This window comes from Sciurus carolinensis, chromosome 9 (genome assembly GCF_902686445.1).
Source record: "Sciurus carolinensis chromosome 9, mSciCar1.2, whole genome shotgun sequence".
Classification (NCBI taxonomy): Eukaryota; Metazoa; Chordata; class Mammalia; order Rodentia; family Sciuridae; genus Sciurus; species Sciurus carolinensis.
In genome coordinates this window covers 2327005-2339801 of record NC_062221.1, presented here as the reverse complement: position 1 = coordinate 2339801, position 12797 = coordinate 2327005, and the positions used below count along the sequence as shown (strand labels likewise).

At 42.4% G+C, this 12797-nt stretch overlaps 1 protein-coding gene across 1 annotated transcript in view; it reads right to left on the bottom strand.

The window, feature by feature from the left end:
- Positions 1-5553, bottom strand: part of Mbnl1 (muscleblind like splicing regulator 1) — a 179736-nt gene extending 174183 nt beyond the window's left edge. Inside the window, exon 1 of the mRNA XM_047563596.1 lies at positions 5467-5553. The gene's annotated coding sequence lies outside the window, so the exon portion shown is untranslated. The remainder of the gene's footprint in view (positions 1-5466) is intronic.
- Positions 5554-12797: the final 7244 nt, after the last annotated feature.

The window sequence follows — 12797 nt, the reverse complement described above, 5'->3', positions numbered from 1 at the left end:
GGGAGTTCAGACAAGAAGCACAGAGAAACATAAGATTAATGTCATTAAACAAACAGCAGAGCAGCTCTCGTGTCCACAGTAGAATGGGAAGAAGAGGAGCGATGACGCGAGTGAGCATGATCTTGTAACCTTCATAGGAAAGACTGGCTGTCAACGCTAAATCCCAGGGCGAGCTGGTGAGGAGTTGCCATTCCACTACCGAGACCATCAAGGTCTGCACCAGCAAAGGGCATCCTCCCAGGCGGGACAGGTGAGCACCGAGGGCCTCCGCAGGTGTCAGCATGAGAGGCCTTGTCACCAGGCAGGACAGGTGAGCACCGTGGGCCTCCACAGGTGTCAGCATGAGAGGCCTTGTCACCAGGCAGGACAGGTGAGCACCGTGGGCCTCCACAGGTGTCAGCATGAGAGGCCACCTCACCAGGCGGGACAGGTGAGCACCGAGGGCCTCCACAGGTGTCAGCATGAGAGGCCACCTCACCAGGCGGGACAGGTGAGCACCGAGGGCCTCCACAGGTGTCAGCATGAGAGGCCACCTCACCAGGCGGGACAGGTGAGCACCGAGGGCCTCCACAGGTGTCAGCATGAGAGGCCACCTCACCAGGCGGGACAGGTGAGCACCGAGGGCCTCCACAGGTGTCAGCATGAGAGGCCATGTCACCTGTGCAGTGCTCTAACAAGAAATACAGAATTGCAAGTGAATCATGGGGGAATCTCACAAGCACAAAATGAGAAACGTGCTATTAAAATGGGAAAATACTACAGGCAACAGTACTCTACTGTATATTTCAAGAGCAGCACGGATGTTTGCACCATAAAGAAAAGATAAACATGAGGAAATAAACAGGCTCACCCTGATTGGAACATTATTCAATGTCCATGACCTACATATGTTTTGAAACATCACGTGGTGGCCCATGTGTGTGTGAGTCTTCTGTTTTATGTACCATTAGAAATAAATTTAAATTTAAAAAGTAAATTAAAAAGTGTCAGTGTTCTTTAAAATCTTCAATTTCATAAGAAACAAAGACACGATATAGAAATGTTCCACGTTAGAAAAGAATAAAGGACAGGACACTCAGGATCTATGGTACTACATCACCACTATGGTTAGCAACATGTATGGAATTATTGAAAAATGCTAGGACAGTAGATTTTCATTGTTATACCACCACAAAAAAAAAATAAGTAGATGGGGTAAAGCCTATGTTAATTAGCTCAAATTCCACAATGTATACATGTTTCAAATACGATATGCACAGGAAATTCATGCAATTTTATTTGTCAATTAAAAATTTAAAAAGAGAGGTGGCAACTAAATGTGATAACTGATTCTAGACAGGATCATCCCCTAGCGGGGAAATCGCTATCAAGGGCATCAACAGATAAGCAACAAAACTGGAAAATGGACAAATATTAGATAAAGTGCTGCACATTTGTGAGGCAGCCAATGATGAGCCACTGGTCTGTAAGAAAGCGTCTCTGTTCTGGGGAGCTGCACACAGGGTGAGAGGCCATAGTAACTTACTCTCAAGTGGCTCAGGGGAAAAGAATTATTGTTACAGGAAGAAATGGATAAAAAAAAGTAAGAGCAAATTAGATATCAAACGAGGTAAAATAATGAGAGCAAGCACATCTAATCAAGGACAGAAAGGTATTCATTATACTTTTATTTTCCACAACTTTTTGAGCCTGAGTTATTCCTAAATAAAAATATTTTGAAAAATTAATAAGAATTTCTGGTGAGCTTTTTGAAAAAAAACCATTGCCACCATACATATAGGATTTTTCTATTTGTTTATTTAGAAAGCAGCCTAATTTCATGGAGAGTGTTTCTGCTACTCCTCTGATTCAGATCTGTTCACCACGGCAAAGAATAAATGCAACTGCTTAAATTCTTTTCTTGTGCAAAGTGAAAATAAAATGAATGAAAGTAAATTCATAAAATTCTAGTAATTTTATGTTTTTTTTCCAGAATCAGAACACACTGTGGTGCTGTTTTTCAAAATCGTATTACTATGTATTTGTTTCCAAGGTGAGAATGATTTTGAGAATGTGATAACTACTACTAATTAAAAAAAGGTAAAGGCTTATAATAAGACATTTTTAAAGCAAAATAATACTGAACTGTGAAATTTTACAATAGTTCACGGAGCAACATCTTTAGGCTAACTTGATTTATAATTTGTTTTCCACGGTTCCAGGGTTAACTCATGATTCCAATGTCATTTCTCTTTGAATTTTGATTTTAAAACACAAACCTGGTATTTACCTAGGTAATGTTAAAAATAACAAAATATTAAGTGAAAACTTATTTTTGGTATACATGTATGATGGCAAAAAATAAAACTGCAAAGAATTTTGAAAACACTAAATCTAAGTGCCAAATTTTAGTTCATAAAAAAATAGTAAAAAGCATCAATGCCGTCAGGAAAGTGATGGAAAATAATTCTCAAACACAAATAATCTACATTTAAAGGTTAAAAAATTAGCAAACAGTATATTTAAAAGTCTATGTTTTTACAGTGCAGATATATAAGCCAAAGTGCATTTCATTTATTTTTTTATGTACAAATATTCAGAACACAAAATGGCTTGCGCTTATCTTTCACATTTGCACAAACTACTTTGTGTTTGAAAGTGAGATGCCGATCTATCATTGCAGGGCATATTCGCTCTCATGGCTGCTATTTTGTGAGCACAGTAATTTTCCTGTTTTTTGGGATGTATTTCTAGTGGAGTGGATATGAAAATGTAACTGTGACACTTATTTGGAGTCACGTTTATTAAAATAGATGGGTGTTCCACAGACATAGGAGGACACAAATTTGCTTTTAAAAGGTGGAAAGACCCACAATATCTAGGTTCAGAGGAGTTTTGGTTTTGAAATCAGAACATTCCTAGTTTGCACCCAAACCATAAATTTTCTTTCAGGCAACCGACTTCCTCCTCTTCACTGGTGCAAATGGGAAAACGATGGGAAGAAGAAAAAAACAAAACAACTAAGTGAAAAATAAATGTTTCAATGTTCTTTTGAAAGTCTTGTCATTTATGTCAAAAACAAATAGCAGGGTTGTTCCCAAGTGAAATCATTGTTTGAAAAATAATGTATTTGCCTATGTGTCAGGGTGGGAGAGAGCCCTCTGTAAGCTGGTCTTCTTCCAGGGGACACTGGGAGGTCCTTCTGGGAAGCAGGAGGACACACCCACTAACAGAGAGTTGGGGCCCCCTGGCTTTCTGCAGTCACACAGACCCCCAGCAAGATGGCCCACATGTCCAAGGCCAGCCATGTCTTATTAAGACAGACCCCAGGCTTCACCATGATGCTGAGCAGTTGCGCAGTTCCAAGTTATGTAAGACTCAAAGAAAGTTTCTGTCCTGCATATCATTGCATGAATATACTCTCACGAAATGTCCTGAACTACACAGTTCAAAAGTCAAAATTTGGTTTTGAGCAATAAATTATTTACAATGTATCCAGTTTCACTTAAAAATGTTGGATTCAGGGCCAGATTCTGAGTGCTTTTTTAAAATGACAGCCCATGAGAAGATACGCAATGCTAATCTTGACGAGCAAGTCCCCTCAACCGTCCCTGCGTGTCCTGGAAGCTCCGCCCGAGGATCCCTCAGTTTTTCCTTCTGTAAATAGAATTTTCACAAAGAGAGAACAAATTCTGAACTCATTTTCAACAAGCTACAACTAGGCTGCTCACTCAGACCTTCACAATTTCCAAGAATAGCAGCACATCTGTCCTTCCTGCAGGACAGCATTTTCTGGGCCTCCTTGGTCTTCACTTGCAACCCTGAGTTACAGCGGAGAGCAACGCAGGCTGCCGTCCCTGGGCTCCATTTCCTCAGGGCTGTTTGTCCCCCAGATAGAGCCACACCATTCTCTGTAACTTCCCCACAACACTCAAGAGTTCACGATGTCAAAATATCTCATACCCAAAATTGTGTCCATTCAGAAATACTTCATTGTTTGAAAAAAGAGACATGGGTGTTAAGAGAGGAACTAAATTAACATAAGTTCTAATGGAAGCAGTGTTTAATTACTATGTGAAACGTAAAGATGAAGTTGCACAATTTTAATGGATTTCTCACAATGATCAACAATTTAAAATTCTTATCTAGCTAAAAATGTCAAAGTCGTGTCCATAGTTCATTTTCTGAATTTATAACACTACCAATCTGCTTTCCTTGTCCCTGTAATCGAAAGATACCAACTATTGTTATAGCATGTTACATGAAAATAGATTTTTTTAAAAAGTGGGTACCAGGTAACGTAATACAACCAACAGGACTGTGTGTTCTATTAGTTCTATTACATATTTCACAAAATTTACAAAAATGTTTTAAAAGGTAAACCCATTCATTGATGGGATATTAAGAACTTTCCTCCAGAAAGTCATGAGATTAGTCTAATTTAAAAAGCAAACCAAGTCAAATGAGTATTCTCATATCTTACTTGGGATATTTACTTTAGCAAATCTCAAACAGCGAATGCATAGTGTTCACCTCACGAGGTTTAAAAGACAGAGCGTTTGGGCGAACAACTTCCACATCTGCAGGATAAGAACGGTTCACTTAAAACACCATTTTTCTTAAAAGCTGCATTCAATGAAATGCCAGGTAATGTCTTCACTGAAGTATAAAGAAACCAACAGCTTTTAAAAGGAAGATTTAAAGATTGCTGTCCCTTGAAGACTGCTGTATTACGCAGAGCTGATCTGAGTAGCCATTGTCCTGGGCTTGTCCAAACAAGGAGAAACAGTCCTGCTGGGTCCCCACCGGGATCTGACTGACGGGAGCCCCTTCAGCCGAGCTTGGTCTCCAGCTATTCAAATGATCTTGGTTTTCGTTCTTACTCCATTTTTAAGTATTATAAATACTGATGAATCTTATTAGGAAGATCATGTCTAAAGTTAGATTTACTTATCTTATTTGGACTTTAAAATCATGCTATCTTCACAAATTACTCTTTCTAAATTTAAGTATCATCATCATATGATGATATGACAAATAAACTGAAATGTTACATTTGAAATAATTCAATGAATTTTCATGGTGGGTTAAAAAAATGTATTTTTTTCTGGAAGGTTCTGCAAAATGAACAAGAGATCATGTGAGAAAATCGAGACATATTAGGGATAAACTGATGGTAGGGGAAGAAAGAAAGTTCTCTATTGTTCATCCAGAAGCCTCTTCACACACAAGAAAGAAAATATTTTGCTTTACAGGTAACGTATTTGGAGATAATGACAATCTTAAATTTTTTCCAGCTTTTCAGAAGGCTGTGAGTGAAATTGAAACTGTAAATTTATTAAATTTTTTCATTTCAAACATTTACTACTTCCTTGAGTAGAAGAATCAGGTCTATATAACCTATTTTGTAAACTGGTCAGCATTTAAATTTGGGGTATATAAATAATAATTCAAATCACAAAATGAAAAATGCCGCTTTCTTCTTACCTCTTCGTCTTATCTAGAGCTGCTCATCAAGCTGCTGCTTCATTGGTGAGCTGAACTCCCAGCCCCTCCAGATCTGTTTCTCTACCGACCTCTTCTCTAGTCACTTTACTTTTTTTTTTCCTCAGCAAAAGAATAGTGCACCAAAAGAGGAAGTTGTGAAACACCAGAGTCATTCTGCTTTATAAATTCTATGGGAAATGGTAAATTATTCACAAAGCCTACACTTGGAATCATGGAAACAGGCTATAATTTGTGCATCTGTGCCTAAATAATTAATGTATATGCATATTTATCTGTTAAGCATATTTTAGAACAGTTAAGTTCTTAAAATCTATACTTGGTTAAGTAGTGCTCATGTACATGAGGAAACATCTCCTATGTGGTTAAATGATATTAAAAAAAAGCGGAAGAAAAACCGTATGCAGAAGAAAACTGTGAAACCAATACATGGGGCAGGCGCTTACTTTTATATGTAGTTAATTTAAAGTCCCTGGGATGTAAACTAAATGATAATCTGACTGTAAACATCTGGGGGGGAGGGAGTGCGAGAGAGAGAGAGAGAGAGAGAGAGAGAGAGAGAGAGAGAGAGAGAGAGAGAGAACCCAAGTTCAAGTGCAGTAAGTGGCCATTTTCCTGGAAACTGGTGGTGGTTTTTTACCTTTAAGTCTTAACTTCCTTTCTCATGCGTAGTTGTCTGTTACATACAGATAAAGCACTGCAAAACTGAAACTGTTCCTTATCCATGATCTATCATAATTCAAGCCACAAGAGCAAAAAACAGGTGCAGCTCTTGCAATGTTGAGCATTTAACTGGTTAAGTTTGAGAAGTAAATGAAAATATTTAAAAGACCATAGGGACAATGGTTGGTTGAAAAAGATCATAGACAGTTGATCAAAGGAAATGCTGTTGTCAGCTTCAGATAAAAGGCTGTCTGTCTGTCTAAATATACAGATAGGCATGTTTCTCCCATGCCCAGGCTGCTAGATGATAAAAGCCATGGGCGCCAAGTGGCAGCAGCTCTTCCAACCCTCCCTCGTCAGTAGGGAAGTGGGTGGGCGTGGATAGCGAGAATGACAGAGTTATGCAAACCTCCACCCACCGCAAGACTTCAGCAACCAGCCAGCTCTCGGAGTATCGCATTCTTTGCTTTTTATTTAATCCTATTTCCAAAGTGGCAATAGATTAGGGAGTGATTAGAATATTTTTCATTTCACCTGACCTCAAATTCAGTGTGAATTGATAGGAAGTAAAAAGAAATATACCAAACTAAGAAAACCGGCCCCGTAAGGACACCACAAAAAGAAAACAACAAAAAAATGCAGGCCAGAACAACAAAAAACCCAAATCCCCAAGTGTTGCCAACATCAAATTTAATTTGAATTCTTTAGTGAGGTAATTGTAGGACATGTTTTGAAGAAATCATTGTTGACATAATGAAGACTTCTTAGATTCTGCACATTTAGATGAATTTTAATTATCACTGCATGTGAGTATCATGAAACACTAAGTTCATCTGGCCCAGAGGCCCAGTCTTGCTTCAGGAAGTACAGTCCTCAATATCTGAGGGTACTGTAGTGTCTCCTCAGACGTGGTTGCCCTTTCTGAGGTTCCAGTTACAAGTGGGCAGCCACAGCCTGAAAACACGAACGGAAAGCTGCGGAAATAATTCATAAGTTTAAAATGGCACGCAGCCCTGACTGACATGAGGAAACCTCGGGCCGACCTGCTCTGCATCAGCGACAACATGAAACCCCCTTGTCCAGTGCATCCACGCTGCGTGCGCCACCCCTCCGTTAGTCACCCAGCATCACTGCAATCGACAGACCCACGGGCGCATCGCAATGCTTGTGTTCAAGTAGCCTTCACTGTGCTTACTGAGGGCCCAGGTGCAAGAGCAGCGATGCTCGCAATGCAAGTACGCCAGAGAGAAGCCAGAAAGCACTTCCTTAGAGGGGAAAGGTGAAGGCTCCTGATTTAATGCGGACAGAAAAAAATTCATATGCTGAGGTGAAGAGCCCTGTTTGAGAACAAAATAGGGAAAACCTGATCACATGAGGCTCGTCACGCTGCAGTTTCTCACGCCTGCACCTGACAGCTTCCCTGTGGATACGGGAGGCGACCGTGATGTCAATGTGCTAGGTGACTGTGTGTGTCAGAGCGTGCGTCCCTTGTCCCCGAAAGGTAGGTGTGCGATCAATTCTGCCTTCCTGATGATCACTTCCCAATGGAAAACATGCTCACTGTCCTCCGCCTTAAAACGTTCTCACCCTGGAGCCAAAAAAAAAAAAAAGTTCTCTGCGACTGACTGACCGCAGTCCTGTTTCCCTTCTTCTGAACTCTGAGAAAGTTGTCGACACTGTTTTTGAAGGCTTTTTTTTGTATGTGTGGTAGAATGTATATCATGTGACATGGGCCATTTGAACCGCCCCTGAGTGTGCAGCTGGGGCACGTTGGTCCCGCTGTGCAGTCACCGGCACTGCCTCTTCCAGAACCTTCTTTGGCTTTGGACTGAATCAGTGCTCGCTGGAGAGCGCCCTGCCGTTTCCCCTCCCCTCGGCCCTGGCAACCACCGCCCTGCTTTCTGTCTTGATTCTGGCGACTCCAGGGACGCTGTGAAGTATGTCCCCATGCTGTCCCTTGTGTCCTTTCCTGTCTGTCGTAGGCTCTGACCTGCCACTTGGGGTTGGTCCGGCCAGGACCTGGCTCGTGGTGGCATCCCTTGCTTGCCAAGGCTGAAGGGCGTTCTGTGGTCCACGTGTCACACTGTGTTTCTGTTCCTCTGTGGGTGAACTGCGGGCTGTCCTACCTTCTGGCGATTGTGATTAGTGCTGCCGTAGACTCGGGTGAACAGACACCTCTGGGTGTTTCTGCGTATATACTCAGAAATGGAGTTGGGTCATCTGGCAGTTGTGTGTTCAAAAGGTGGAGGACCCGCCATGCTGCTAGGGCCACCTGGCTTCCTCACGCTGCCTGCTTCTGCCTTGGGATTCTGCCCTTTTTATTCATCAGGACTTGCTGAAATCACCGAAGACCTCCTTACTGCCAAGTCAAATGACGCTCAGAGCCCTCTTCGGTGACTCCCTCCGCAGGGCCGGCTGAAGACCACTTCCTCCTCCTGGTAGCACTCTCTGGGTGGCAGATCTGGCCTCCGCCCTTGCGCTCTGGCCTCTTCTCACAGAAGTCTGCACCTGTGTGCATCCCCAGAGGCTGCTGCTGGGCCCACCCTGTCTGGCCTGCCCTGCTTACCAGTCTCCTCAATATGCAGTCAACTGGCCAATGCCAATGGCTGCGGAAGTTCCCCTTTCCACCCAGCTAGCTCCCTGGAGACTTCTGATCAGTGCAAAAATACGAAACCATTTTTCCTTATGATCTGGGGAGAGTTTGCATGAAGGCCCTAAGATCAGCCTGAGTTAGTTTTCAACTCAACCTTTACTTAAGCCTGGGGCACACCAGCTATCATTTTTATCCCTGTTTCTGCACCTGTAAACGGGGCCTTCGTTACTTTCCTGAGAAGGTCACTGGAAGATACAAAACAAAGAATACGTGTTTAGAGTTTTGTAATATGAAAAAATAAAGAAAGAGCCAAAGGTCATTCTAATTCCCTTTGAGGTGATTTCCTCTCCTGAGGTAAGCAGTGTTATCAGCTTGGTGTGTATATTTCAAGATCTATTTCCTCCGAAATTACCTATCTGCCCACCCAGAATTCAATATTTATGGGATTTTAATGTAAACGGCACCACACTATGAGTCTTTTTCTTAATTTATAACTGGAAGATATTCCCAAGACATTCTTCTGAGCTATTTCATATACATACAAAATTCCTCTATTGAATGAATTTGTGTTACTTTTTATGAATTAAAAACAATATGGCCAATCGACACCATAGAAAAGACCTCTTTAATAGAATGCCCAAATCTCTAAGGTGGATACAGGAGAGAATTGTTGGACCAGAGAGTCTAGACCTTAAAGTGTTAATTGCTACTACCGAACTTCTAGGTCAAAACTGTTTCACCAGTTTGAACTTCCAATATTTCCTGCTTTCCCACACTGTTGCCAAGAGTAGATATTTGTGAGGAGAAACCTTCAAAGATCTTCCAGTCTGATGGGTAAGGAAATGGCATCTTACTATTTTCAATTTGCATTTCCTGACTAAGCAGAGGCTGAGCACGTCCTCACGCAGTGTCCTTCCTTCCTGTTCCTGTTTTATGAACTACCTGACACTTGCTCCCTGGACGGTTGTCCACTTCCTGATTGCCGGAGAGGCCGCGGCCTCAGTGTGTCCTGAGCACTCTGCTTTGGGTGATGCGCTGGTGCTCCCAGCATCCACTGCAGGCCCTCTCCCGGCGGCCACTACACCCTTTTGAGATGACCCTCATATTCTTTGATAATACCCTGCTTTCTGGAACAAAATAGCTGGGCTAATTTTGTGCATTTCCTGCCCTGGACCTAAAATCAGCCATTTACTTAAAGGATTGTGGTTTCTTTTAGTGAGACGGGGCTTTTGGGGACCCCAACCTAAACCTTTGTGGTGCTCATTGCTTCTAAGTTATCATTAGTATTAGGAATGAACTTGGTTAGTCAATAAAATGTTAAATTTCTTCTACATGCCAAGCAATACATTCTTGCAAAAATATATTAAAACAGATTCAGAAGTTTAATCACATGTGAAGAGTAAATATATCTTAGATTGTGTTAAAAACAATGTAAGATTAATATGTCTGATACAACAAAATAACTTGTTTCTAATTAAAAATCGACCTCTCTTTCAATAAAGGCAATAATGTGATAATTGTTGTCATTCATGTTTAGAACTTTCAAATTACCCTTCCAAAGATATTAAAAAATCATCTGAACTGGAGAACCATTACGTGGCGTCTGTATTTCCTCCATATTTACCACTGCGGTTCCCAACCTCTCCGCCCTCTTCTTTGATGCCTTCCTCCTCCTCACCCCTCCTCCTCTTCCTCCTCCTCCTCCTCTATGACAAGTTGAGCATCTATATGAGGAAAATCCAAAATCTGAAGTGCTCCATCATGGGAGACTTTTCGGGCACTGAAGTCCTGCTCCCAAGATATCTTATTACATGCATGCAGATATTCCAAAATACCAAGAAATCTGAAATCTGAAACACTTCTGGGCCCAAACATTTCAGATAAGCAATACAGAACCTGTACGAACGTATCCCTTGAAAGCATTAAGCAATGTGCATATGTCTCTGGAAAAAGTTTTCAATTAAAATAAAATAAATATATCATGGCTTTAGCGCTATTTCTTTCCCAAGGTATTTTATCATAGCCTTTAAAATTACTGAAGTAGCAATATTTCAACTGCTATCTGCACAGCTCAGTGGTGAGAAAAGTACTTCTGGTTCACTGATTTTATTTTTAACTTATTAAAGAACTAGCATTAATATTTTAACATTCATGTTTTTTGTTTTGTCTCTGTGAATTTAGAGAATGGAAGACATAGTCATTTTCCAATCATTCTCGAGTATCTCTAACTTTCAGTCTCCGCATTTCCACAAGGAGCTGAGAATAGCAACTTTGTGGGGTGCTCTGAGTATTCACTGGTACCCCAGGTGAAGGGCCGAGAAGAACGTGCCTCTTCCGAAGGGTGGTGCTGACAATTTCAAAATCTAATTTGAGACACACAATCAAACCAAAGATTTCTTCTACTTCGTGAATTTCCGTATTTGAAAATATTACAAAATTCTATAAGTTAAATCACAAAGAGTTCTATAATTACATTTGTTGTGCTTATTAAGAAAAATGAATTCAAAGAAACAGAAATGTAGGAGATTCGTGAGGAGTCATTCGTCCGTTTGAGATTTTTTAGCTACGTCGTGAAGGAAGTTTTGGAGGCGTGTGGAACACAGAGTCAATGGACCGGGCAGATGGCTCTCCATCCGACGTGCCCTCCAGCCCTACCCTTTGGTCTAGAAGCTGACCTCTGTGCCTATCACCAGGCTGCCTGCTCTCTTCCTGCTGGCTGACTTGGGCCAATGGAGGCACCATCATTGGATGGAGAAGAGAGAATCTGCTTCTTCCCATTAGCGCTTGGTTTTGAAAGGGGCTGTGACTCCTTATCTGCAGCTGCTGTCCCTCTGCTCCTCTTCCTCAACTCCGGCTCTCAGTAGGTTCCTGTGAAATGGCTCCCTTTGCCTGTCGGGGCAAGGAGGGGTGATGGCTGGCCCCCTTTGCAGCCTCTGGTGCTCTGTTGTACCTTGTCGATCCCTAATCACGCCAACACCACTAAACAATTTGTGTCAGTCAGCTTTTTCACCACTGTGACCAAAGACCCGACAAGAACGATTTTACAGGAGGAACAGTTTATTTGGTACTCACAACTTAGAGGTCTCAGTCCACAGATGGCCGACTCCATTGCTCTGGGCCCGAGGTGAGGCAGAACATCATGACGGACGGATGTGGAGGAGGAAAGCAGCTCAGGAGGTGGCAGTCAGGAAGCAGAGAGAGAGCTTTTCTCACCAGGGACAAAGTGTAAACCCCAAGGCACACTCCCAGTGACCCACCTCCTCCAGCCACACCTACCTGTCTACACAACCCTCCAGTTAGTCCATTCAAGTGGATCAATGCACTAAGTAGATAAAGGCTTTCATAACCCAATCATCTCGCAAATGGAGGGAAATCTCAGACCTAAACCATAATAATTCCTTCATTTAATCACCTGAAATTGTTACTTTTAAAGGTAACACCTCAGGAAGACCTTACTCAAGGTCTGTGTCCGTCCTGTCACGCAATTGAGTGGCACGTGAGTCTGAGACAGATGCACTGGAAGGTGAGGTTGCAGAGGACCTGCGGAGGTGGAAGCCAGTAGGTGCACGAGGTTAGAAGAGGCAGGTTGGCAGAGGGAGGGCACCACGTTCACGGAGTGGCACGTGGTATGCCATTTGTGGGGCACAAACCAGGAGGGCAGGTAAGGGCTGGCACAGAAGACGACTGAGGGGCCTCGCAAAGAGTGGCGTCTTGAAAAATGTCCTCTGAAGAAGAGACCCAGAAAATAAAAAGGACTGGGGGTGCAGCTCAGTGGTAGAGGACGTGCTCTGCACGAGGAAGGCCCTGGGCTCCGAGCTCAGCACAGAAAACCAAACCAACCAACCAAACAAAGGTTTTAGAAAACAAGAGTGTTGGAGCGAGGCCAGTCAGGCTTTGTGCACGTCTGTGCCCGTCCCCGACTCTCTTGCTGTATCAATCAGGTCCATCGACTTTTCTCTGCGGCATTGGCCTTCCTTAGGACAGTCTGTGTAGGTGAGTGGCGTTGATCTCTCTCATACACCAGCACCAGTGGAAGCCGTGACCAGTGTCTGGCAGG